The 12,219-nt window shown below is 46.3% G+C and overlaps 1 non-coding gene across 1 annotated transcript; it reads right to left on the reverse strand.

Moving 5' to 3' along the window:
- Window positions 1-414: 414 nt before the first annotated feature.
- On the reverse strand, window positions 415-486 carry Trnai-aau (transfer RNA isoleucine (anticodon AAU)). Its single transcript has one exon. It is a non-coding gene; the product is annotated as a tRNA-Ile (tRNA).
- Between the last annotated feature and the right edge of the window lie 11,733 nt (window positions 487-12,219).

Consider the following 12,219-nt stretch of genomic DNA (forward strand, 5'->3'; position numbering starts at 1 on the left):
ATTCGTTACATTCAACCTCTGACGATACCGACCAAATATAGACTGAGAAACAAGACCACACAATTTGTGCATTCGGAATCGAAGGCAGGCCGTCCCTCGCCGCATTTGCTACGATGGCCATTTGCTACTTCTGCAGAAGCGGCGGCGGCGACGACGACGACGACGACGACGACGACGACGACGACGAAGATCGCGAGAGACTCTGAGATATGTGAGAAATACATCTATAAAATGTAATTCAGACTGCCTCGTCCCACCTTATACTGTACCGCTTTGGCAAATGCTTTATCTGCGCCATTCGCCTTAATCACATCTGAGAGTAAATCTTAAAAAAACGCCTGTCGCTAATTGTTCGTCATCACAGGTACTGTTTGCTATACGGCCACGACGCGCAACTGATTTCCAAAATTCATCTTTCTCCTGTGAGGATGGAACTCACAACCCCTGGTTTATTAGACCAGTGCTCTACCACTGAGCTAAAGAGGCGCGGCCTAGCGGTACTCTTGGGTACTTCGTCCTTACGGTCGTCTGAACCATCAGACTTTAGCTGACAACACTTCATATTACCGGCTAATATTTGCAGCTATGGCGACAAATTACTGCTTGGCTACACATCTGACACGTAACCGATGTGCTCTCCAAACCACAACACTTGCTTTTCAGAACATGTCTTTCACACATGTCTACAAAATCACCTTCACCTTCAAATACAGTTTCCTTGCGACTGACAGAGACGTAGGCAAAGTTTAAAGTTGCTATTTCCATTAAATCTCGTTAATCAGAAAAACGGTAATTTACACCTGCAGCGGAACAAAATTCCGTTCCGCCCAGCGTCTGGCTCGAACCCACGACCCTGGGATTAAGAGTCTGACGCTCTACCGACTGAGATAGCCGGCTACCTCGGTGAATACTTGCCGGGTAGCACGTCACACAGTACTCGTTTGGGTTGGGTGGTCCCATACAGAATCTCTCCATGCTGCCTAATGTTTTCCTAACGTCACACTCGTCACGTACTTCACTTTTATGTCATAATCATTTCTGAGAGGCAAAGAAATTGCATGACAACAAGCAGAGCTAGTGGCGTCAAAATTAACACACATACTTTATGTGACTCAAAAGCCGAACGAGTTACTTTCCGACGTTGTTTTAGATGTGCAAGTGCCAGTCAAAACTCGCGGTGTCGGCACTCTGCCGACCATTTCGTTAGTTAACACCGGTCTTGCTGTGTGTGTTTCAAGCTCAAGAGCATCTCCAAGCAAAAAATGGTCAACAGCAACATTCAGACGGTTTCGTACTGCTCAATTGCTACATTAAAACGGTATGTTTCTTTTTCAGAACTGGAAAAACACAAGCGTGACAGCATTCGAACCTGTAATCTTCAGATACGAAGTCCGACACCTTATCCATTAGACCACACGGTCACTGACGATCAACATTTACATGTATACGACTCATCTCGAAACGCTCACACCCCTGAGGATTTGTGTTTTCGTTCTACACAGCCGCTGCCCCTTGCTCTTTCCCACCCATTCGTTACATTCAACCTCTGACGAGACCGACCAAATATAGACTGAGAAACAAGACCACACAATTTGTGCATTCGGAATCGAAGGCAGGCCGTCCTTCGCCGCATTTGCTACGATGGCCATTTGCTACTTCTGCAGATGCGGCGGCGGCGACGACGACGACGACGACGACGACGACGACGACGAAGATCGCGAGAGACTCTGAGATATGTGAGAAATACATCTATAAAATGTAATTCAGACTGCCTCGTCCCACCTTATGCTGTACCGCTTTGGCAAATGCTTTATCTGCGCCATTCGCCTTAATCACATCTGAGAGTAAATCTTAAAAAAAACGCCTGTCGCTAATTGTTCGTCATCACAGGTACTGTTTACTATACGGCCACTACGCGCAACTGATTTCCAAAATTCATCTTTCTCCTGTGAGGATGGAACTTACAACCCCTGGTTTATTAGACCAGTGCTCTACCACTGAGCTAAAGAGGCGCGGCCTAGCGGTACTCTTGGGTACTTCGTCCTTACGGTCGTCTGCACCATCAGACTTTAGCTGACAACACTTCATATTACCGGCTAATATTTGCAGCTATGGCGACAAATTACTGCTTGGCTACACATCTGACACGTAACCGATGTGCTCTCCAAACCACAACACTTGCTTTTCAGAACATGTCTTTCACACATGTCTACAAAATCACCTTCACCTTCAAATACAGTTTCCTTGCGACTGACAGAGACGTAGGCAAAGTTTAAAGTTGCTATTTCCATTAAATCTCGTTAATCAGAAAAACGGTAATTTACACCTGCAGCGGAACAAAATTCCGTTCCGCCCAGCGTCTGGCTCGAACCCACGACACTGGGATTAAGAGTCTGACGCTCTACCGACTGAGATAGCCGGCTACCTCGGTGAATACTCGCCGGGTAGCACGTCACACAGTACTCGTTTGGGTTGGGTGGTCCCATACAGAATCTCTCCATGCTGCCTAATGTTTTCCTAACGTCACACTCGTCACGTACTTCACTTTTATGTCATAATCATTTCTGAGAGGCAAAGAAATTGCATGACAACAAGCAGAGCTAGTGGCGTCAAAATTAACACACATACTTTATGTGACTCAAAAGCCGAACGAGTTACTTTCCGACGTTGTTTTAGATGTGCAAGTGTCAGTCAAAACTCGCGGTGTCGGCACTCTGCCGACCATTTCGTTAGTTAACACCGGTCTTTCTGTGTGTGTTTCAAGCTCAAGAGCATCTCCAAGCAAAAAATGGTCAACAGCAACATTCAGACGGTTTCGTACTGCTCAATTGCTACATTAAAACGGTATGTTTCTTTTTCAGAACTGGAAAAACACAAGCGTGACAGCATTCGAACCTGTAATCTTCAGATACGAAGTCCGACGCCTTATCCATTAGACCACACGGTCACTGACGATCAACATTTACATGTATACGACTCATCTCGAAACGCTCACACCCCTGAGGATTTGTGTTTTCGTTCTACACAGCCGCTGCCCCTTGCTCTTTCCCACCCATTCGTTACATTCAACCTCTGACGAGACCGACCAAATATAGACTGAGAAACAAGACCACACAATTTGTGCATTCGGAATCGAAGGCAGGCCGTCCCTCGCCGCATTTGCTACGATGGCCATTTGCTACTTCTGCAGAAGCGGCGGCGGCGACGACGACGACGACGACGACGAAGATCGCGAGAGACTCTGAGATATGTGAGAAATACATCTATAAAATGTAATTCAGACTGCCTCGTCCCACCTTATACTGTACCGCTTTGGCAAATGCTTTATCTGCGCCATTCGCCTTAATCACATCTGAGAGTAAATCTTAAAAAAACGCCTGTCGCTAATTGTTCGTCATCACAGGAACTGTTTGCTATACGGCCACGACGCGCAACTGATTTCCAAAATTCATCTTTCTCCTGTGAGGATGGAACTTACAACCCCTGGTTTATTAGACCAGTGCTCTACCACTGAGCTAAAGAGGCGCGGCTTAGCGGTACTCTTGGGCACTTCGTCCTTACGGTCGTCTGCACCATCAGACTTTAGCTGACAACACTTCATATTACCGGCTAATATTTGCAGCTATGGCGACAAATTACTGCTTGGCTACACATCTGACACGTAACCGACTTGCTCTCCAAACCACAACACTTGCTTTTCAGAACATGTCTTTCACACATGTCTACAAAATCACCTTCACCTTCAAATACAGTTTCCTTGCGACTGACAGAGACGTAGGCAAAGTTTAAAGTTGCTATTTCCATTAAATCTCGTTAATCAGAAAAACGGTAATTTACACCTGCAACGGAACAAAATTCCGTTCCGCCCAGCGTCTGGCTCGAACCCACGACCCTGGGATTAAGAGTCTGACGCTCTACCGACTGAGATAGCCGGCTACCTCGGTGAATACTTGCCGGGTAGCACGTCACACAGTACTCGTTTGGGTTGGGTGGTCCCATACAGAATCTCTCCATGCTGCCTAATGTTTTCCTAACGTCACACTCGTCACGTACTTCACTTTTATGTCATAATCATTTCTGAGAGGCAAAGAAATTGCATGACAACAAGCAGAGCTAGTGGCGTCAAAATTAACACACATACTTTATGTGACTCAAAAGCCGAACGAGTTACTTTCCGACGTTGTTTTAGATGTGCAAGTGTCAGTCAAAACTCGCGGTGTCGGCACTCTGCCGACCATTTCGTTAGTTAACACCGGTCTTGCTGTGTGTGTTTCAAGCTCAAGAGCATCTCCAAGCAAAAAATGGTCAACAGCAACATTCAGACGGTTTCGTACTGCTCAATTGCTACATTAAAACGGTATGTTTCTTTTTCAGAACTGGAAAAACACAAGCGTGACAGCATTCGAACCTGTAATCTTCAGAGCCGAAGTCCGACGCCTTATCCATTAGGCCACACGGTCACTGACGACCAACATTTACATGTATACGACTCATCTCGAAACGCTCACACCCCTGAGGATTTGTGTTTTCGTTCTACACAGCCGCTGCCCCTTGCTCTTTCCCACCCATTCGTTACATTCAACCTCTGACGAGACCGACCAAATATAGACTGAGAAACAAGACCACACAATTTGTGCATTCGGAATCGAAGGCAGGCCGTCCCTCGCCGCATTTGCTACGATGGCCATTTGCTACTTCTGCAGAAGCGGCGGCGACGACGACGACGACGACGACGACGACGACGACGACCGCGAGAGACTCTGAGATATGTGAGAAATACATCTATAAAATGTAATTCAGACTGCCTCGTCCCACCTTATGCTGTACCGCTTTGGCAAATGCTTTATCTGCGCCATTCGCCTTAATCACATCTGAGAGTAAATCTTAAAAAAAACGCCTGTCGCTAATTGTTCGTCATCACAGGTACTGTTTACTATACGGCCACTACGCGCAACTGATTTCCAAAATTCATCTTTCTCCTGTGAGGATGGAACTTACAACCCCTGGTTTATTAGACCAGTGCTCTACCACTGAGCTAAAGAGGCGCGGCCTAGCGGTACTCTTGGGTACTTCGTCCTTACGGTCGTCTGCACCATCAGACTTTAGCTGACAACACTTCATATTACCGGCTAATATTTGCAGCTATGGCGACAAATTACTGCTTGGCTACACATCTGACACGTAACCGACTTGCTCTCCAAACCACAACACTTGCTTTTCAGAACATGTCTTTCACACATGTCTACAAAATCACCTTCACCTTCAAATACAGTTTCCTTGCGACTGACAGAGACGTAGGCAAAGTTTAAAGTTGCTATTTCCATTAAATCTCGTTAATCAGAAAAACGGTAATTTACACCTGCAGCGGAACAAAATTCCGTTCCGCCCAGCGTCTGGCTCGAACCCACGACCCTGGGATTAAGAGTCTGACGCTCTACCGACTGAGATAGCCGGCTACCTCGGTGAATACTTGCCGGGTAGCACGTCACACAGTACTCGTTTGGGTTGGGTGGTCCCATACAGAATCTCTCCATGCTGCCTAATGTTTTCCTAACGTCACACTCGTCACGTACTTCACTTTTATGTCATAATCATTTCTGAGAGGCAAAGAAATTGCATGACAACAAGCAGAGCTAGTGGCGTCAAAATTAACACACATACTTTATGTGACTCAAAAGCCGAACGAGTTACTTTCCGACGTTGTTTTAGATGTGCAAGTGTCAGTCAAAACTCGCGGTGTCGGCACTCTGCCGACCATTTCGTTAGTTAACACCGGTCTTGCTGTGTGTGTTTCAAGCTCAAGAGCATCTCCAAGCAAAAAATGGTCAACAGCAACATTCAGACGGTTTCGTACTGCTCAATTGCTACATTAAAACGGTATGTTTCTTTTTCAGAACTGGAAAAACACAAGCGTGACAGCATTCGAACCTGTAATCTTCAGAGCCGAAGTCCGACGCCTTATCCATTAGGCCACACGGTCACTGACGACCAACATTTACATGTATACGACTCATCTCGAAACGCTCACACCCCTGAGGATTTGTGTTTTCGTTCTACACAGCCGCTGCCCCTTGCTCTTTCCCACCCATTCGTTACATTCAACCTCTGACGAGACCGACCAAATATAGACTGAGAAACAAGACCACACAATTTGTGCATTCGGAATCGAAGGCAGGCCGTCCCTCGCCGCATTTGCTACGATGGCCATTTGCTACTTCTGCAGAAGCGGCGGCGACGACGACGACGACGACGACCGCGAGAGACTCTGAGATATGTGAGAAATACATCTATAAAATGTAATTCAGACTGCCTCGTCCCACCTTATGCTGTACCGCTTTGGCAAATGCTTTATCTGCGCCATTCGCCTTAATCACATCTGAGAGTAAATCTTAAAAAAAACGCCTGTCGCTAATTGTTCGTCATCACAGGTACTGTTTACTATACGGCCACTACGCGCAACTGATTTCCAAAATTCATCTTTCTCCTGTGAGGATGGAACTTACAACCCCTGGTTTATTAGACCAGTGCTCTACCACTGAGCTAAAGAGGCGCGGCCTAGCGGTACTCTTGGGTACTTCGTCCTTACGGTCGTCTGCACCATCAGACTTTAGCTGACAACACTTCATATTACCGGCTAATATTTGCAGCTATGGCGACAAATTACTGCTTGGCTACACATCTGACACGTAACCGACTTGCTCTCCAAACCACAACACTTGCTTTTCAGAACATGTCTTTCACACATGTCTACAAAATCACCTTCACCTTCAAATACAGTTTCCTTGCGACTGACAGAGACGTAGGCAAAGTTTAAAGTTGCTATTTCCATTAAATCTCGTTAATCAGAAAAACGGTAATTTACACCTGCAGCGGAACAAAATTCCGTTCCGCCCAGCGTCTGGCTCGAACCCACGACCCTGGGATTAAGAGTCTGACGCTCTACCGACTGAGATAGCCGGCTACCTCGGTGAATACTTGCCGGGTAGCACGTCACACAGTACTCGTTTGGGTTGGGTGGTCCCATACAGAATCTCTCCATGCTGCCTAATGTTTTCCTAACGTCACACTCGTCACGTACTTCACTTTTATGTCATAATCATTTCTGAGAGGCAAAGAAATTGCATGACAACAAGCAGAGCTAGTGGCGTCAAAATTAACACACATACTTTATGTGACTCAAAAGCCGAACGAGTTACTTTCCGACGTTGTTTTAGATGTGCAAGTGTCAGTCAAAACTCGCGGTGTCGGCACTCTGCCGACCATTTCGTTAGTTAACACCGGTCTTGCTGTGTGTGTTTCAAGCTCAAGAGCATCTCCAAGCAAAAAATGGTCAACAGCAACATTCAGACGGTTTCGTACTGCTCAATTGCTACATTAAAACGGTATGTTTCTTTTTCAGAACTGGAAAAACACAAGCGTGACAGCATTCGAACCTGTAATCTTCAGAGCCGAAGTCCGACGCCTTATCCATTAGGCCACACGGTCACTGACGACCAACATTTACATGTATACGACTCATCTCGAAACGCTCACACCCCTGAGGATTTGTGTTTTCGTTCTACACAGCCGCTGCCCCTTGCTCTTTCCCACCCATTCGTTACATTCAACCTCTGACGAGACCGACCAAATATAGACTGAGAAACAAGACCACACAATTTGTGCATTCGGAATCGAAGGCAGGCCGTCCCTCGCCGCATTTGCTACGATGGCCATTTGCTACTTCTGCAGAAGCGACGGCGACGACGACGACGACGACGACGACGACGACGACGACGACGACCGCGAGAGACTCTGAGATATGTGAGAAATACATCTATAAAATGTAATTCAGACTGCCTCGTCCCACCTTATGCTGTACCGCTTTGGCAAATGCTTTATCTGCGCCATTCGCCTTAATCACATCTGAGAGTAAATCTTAAAAAAAACGCCTGTCGCTAATTGTTCGTCATCACAGGTACTGTTTACTATACGGCCACTACGCGCAACTGATTTCCAAAATTCATCTTTCTCCTGTGAGGATGGAACTTACAACCCCTGGTTTATTAGACCAGTGCTCTACCACTGAGCTAAAGAGGCGCGGCCTAGCGGTACTCTTGGGTACTTCGTCCTTACGGTCGTCTGCACCATCAGACTTTAGCTGACAACACTTCATATTACCGGCTAATATTTGCAGCTATGGCGACAAATTACTGCTTGGCTACACATCTGACACGTAACCGATGTGCTCTCCAAACCACAACACTTGCTTTTCAGAACATGTCTTTCACACATGTCTACAAAATCACCTTCACCTTCAAATACAGTTTCCTTGCGACTGACAGAGACGTAGGCAAAGTTTAAAGTTGCTATTTCCATTAAATCTCGTTAATCAGAAAAACGGTAATTTACACCTGCAGCGGAACAAAATTCCGTTCCGCCCAGCGTCTGGCTCGAACCCACGACCCTGGGATTAAGAGTCTGACGCTCTACCGACTGAGATAGCCGGCTACCTCGATGAATACTTGCCGGGTAGCACGTCACACAGTACTCGTTTGGGTTGGGTGGTCCTATACAGAATCTCTCCATGCTGCCTAATGTTTTCCTAACGTCACACTCGTCACGTACTTCACTTTTATGTCATAATCATTTCTGAGAGGCAAAGAAATTGCATGACAACAAGCAGAGCTAGTGGCGTCAAAATTAACACACATACTTTATGTGACTCAAAAGCCGAACGAGTTACTTTCCGACGTTGTTTTAGATGTGCAAGTGTCAGTCAAAACTCGCGGTGTCGGCTCTCTGCCGACCATTTCGTTAGTTAACACCGGTCTTGCTGTGTGTGTTTCAAGCTCAAGAGCATCTCCAAGCAAAAAATGGTCAACAGCAACATTCAGACGGTTTCGTACTGCTCAATTGCTACATTAAAACGGTATGTTTCTTTTTCAGAACTGGAAAAACACAAGCGTGACAGCATTCGAACCTGTAATCTTCAGAGCCGAAGTCCGACGCCTTATCCATTAGACCACACGGTCACTGACGATCAACATTTACATGTATACGACTCATCTCGAAACGCTCACACCCCCTGAGGATTTGTGTTTTCGTTCTACACAGCCGCTGCCCCTTGCTCTTTCCCACCCATTCGTTACATTCAACCTCTGACGAGACCGACCAAATATAGACTGAGAAACAAGACCACACAATTTGTGCATTCGGAATCGAAGGCAGGCCGTCCCTCGCCGCATTTGCTACGATGGCCATTTGCTACTTCTGCAGAAGCGGCGGCGACGACGACGACGACGACGACGACGACGACGACGAAGATCGCGAGAGACTCTGAGATATGTGAGAAATACATCTATAAAATGTAATTCAGACTGCCTCGTCCCACCTTATGCTGTACCGCTTTGGCAAATGCTTTATCTGCGCCATTCGCCTTAATCACATCTGAGAGTAAATCTTAAAAAAAACGCCTGTCGCTAATTGTTCGTCATCACAGGTACTGTTTACTATACGGCCACGACGCGCAACTGATTTCCAAAATTCATCTTTCTCCTGTGAGGCTGGAACTTACAACCCCTGGTTTATTAGACCAGTGCTCTACCACTGAGCTAAAGACGTGCGGCCTAGCGGTACTCTTGGGTACTTCCTCCTTACGGTCGTCTGCACCATCAGACTTTAGCTGACAACACTTCATATTACCGGCTAATATTTGCAGCTATGGCGACAAATTACTGCTTGGCTACACATCTGACATGTAACCGATGTGCTCTCCAAACCACAACACTTGCTTTTCAGAACATGTCTTTCACACATGTCTACAAAATCACCTTCACCTTCAAATACAGTTTCCTTGCGACTGACAGAGACGTAGGCAAAGTTTAAAGTTGCTATTTCCATTAAATCTCGTTAATCAGAAAAACGGTAATTTACACCTGCAGCGGAACAAAATTACGTTCCGCCCAGCGTCTGGCTCGAACCCACGACCCTGGGATTAAGAGTCTGACGCTCTACCGACTGAGATAGCCGGCTACCTCGGTGAATACTTGCCGGGTAGCACGTCACACAGTACTCGTTTGGGTTGGGTGGTCCCATACAGAATCTCTCCATGCTGCCTAATGTTTTCCTAACGTCACACTCGTCACGTACTTCACTTTTATGTCATAATCATTTCTGAGAGGCAAAGAAATTGCATGACAACAAGCAGAGCTAGTGGCGTCAAAATTAACACACATACTTTATGTGACTCAAAAGCCGAACGAGTTACTTTCCGACGTTGTTTTAGATGTGCAAGTGTCAGTCAAAACTCGCGGTGTCGGCACTCTGCCGACCATTTCGTTAGTTAACACCGGTCTTGCTGTGTGTGTTTCAAGCTCAAGAGCATCTCCAAGCAAAAAATGGTCAACAGCAACATTCAGACGGTTTCGTACTGCTCAATTGCTACATTAAAACGGTATGTTTCTTTTTCAGAACTGGAAAAACACAAGCGTGACAGCATTCGAACCTGTAATCTTCAGATACGAAGTCCGACGCCTTATCCATTAGACCACACGGTCACTGACGATCAACATTTACATGTATACGACTCATCTCGAAACGCTCACACCCCTGAGGATTTGTGTTTTCGTTCTACACAGCCGCTGCCCCTTGCTCTCTCCCACCCATTCGTTACATTCAACCTCTGACGAGACCGACCAAATATAGACTGAGAAACAAGACCACACAATTTGTGCATTCGGAATCGAAGGCAGGCCGTCCCTCGCCGCATTTGCTACGATGGCCATTTGCTACTTCTGCAGAAGCGGCGGCGACGACGACGACGACGACGACGACGAAGATCGCGAGAGACTCTGAGATATGTGAGAAATACATCTATAAAATGTAATTCAGACTGCCTCGTCCCACCTTATACTGTACCGCTTTGGCAAATGCTTTATCTGCGCCATTCGCCTTAATCACATCTGAGAGTAAATCTTAAAAAAACGCCTGTCGCTAATTGTTCGTCATCACAGGTACTGTTTGCTATACGGCCACGACGCGCAACTGATTTCCAAAATTCATCTTTCTCCTGTGAGGATGGAACTTACAACCCCTGGTTTATTAGACCAGTGCTCTACCACTGAGCTAAAGAGGCGCGGCCTAGCGGTACTCTTGGGTACTTCGTCCTTACGGTCGTCTGCACCATCAGACTTTAGCTGACAACACTTCATATTACCGGCTAATATTTGCAGCTATGGCGACAAATTACTGCTTGGCTACACATCTGACACGTAACCGACTTGCTCTCCAAACCACAACACTTGCTTTTCAGAACATGTCTTTCACACATGTCTACAAAATCACCTTCACCTTCAAATACAGTTTCCTTGCGACTGACAGAGACGTAGGCAAAGTTTAAAGTTGCTATTTCCATTAAATCTCGTTAATCAGAAAAACGGTAATTTACACCTGCAGCGGAACAAAATTCCGTTCCGCCCAGCGTCTGGCTCGAACCCACGACCCTGGGATTAAGAGTCTGACGCTCTACCGACTGAGATAGCCGGCTACCTCGGTGAATACTTGCCGGGTAGCACGTCACACAGTACTCGTTTGGGTTGGGTGGTCCCATACAGAATCTCTCCATGCTGCCTAATGTTTTCCTAACGTCACACTCGTCACGTACTTCACTTTTATGTCATAATCATTTCTGAGAGGCAAAGAAATTGCATGACAACAAGCAGAGCTAGTGGCGTCAAAATTAACACACATACTTTATGTGACTCAAAAGCCGAACGAGTTACTTTCCGACGTTGTTTTAGATGTGCAAGTGTCAGTCAAAACTCGCGGTGTCGGCACTCTGCCGACCATTTCGTTAGTTAACACCGGTCTTGCTGTGTGTGTTTCAAGCTCAAGAGCATCTCCAAGCAAAAAATGGTCAACAGCAACATTCAGACGGTTTCGTACTGCTCAATTGCTACATTAAAACGGTATGTTTCTTTTTCAGAACTGGAAAAACACAAGCGTGAGAGCATTCGAACCTGTAATCTTCAGAGCCGAAGTCCGACGCCTTATCCATTAGGCCACACGGTCACTGACGACCAACATTTACATGTATACGACTCATCTCGAAACGCTCACACCCCTGAGGATTTGTGTTTTCGTTCTACACAGCCGCTGCCCCTTGCTCTTTCCCACCCATTCGTTACATTCAACCTCTGACGAGACCGACCAAATATAGACTGAGAAACAAGACCACACAAT

Source organism: Schistocerca gregaria, unplaced genomic scaffold (genome assembly GCF_023897955.1).
Source record: "Schistocerca gregaria isolate iqSchGreg1 unplaced genomic scaffold, iqSchGreg1.2 ptg000420l, whole genome shotgun sequence".
In the NCBI taxonomy this organism is placed as follows: domain Eukaryota; kingdom Metazoa; phylum Arthropoda; class Insecta; order Orthoptera; family Acrididae; genus Schistocerca; species Schistocerca gregaria.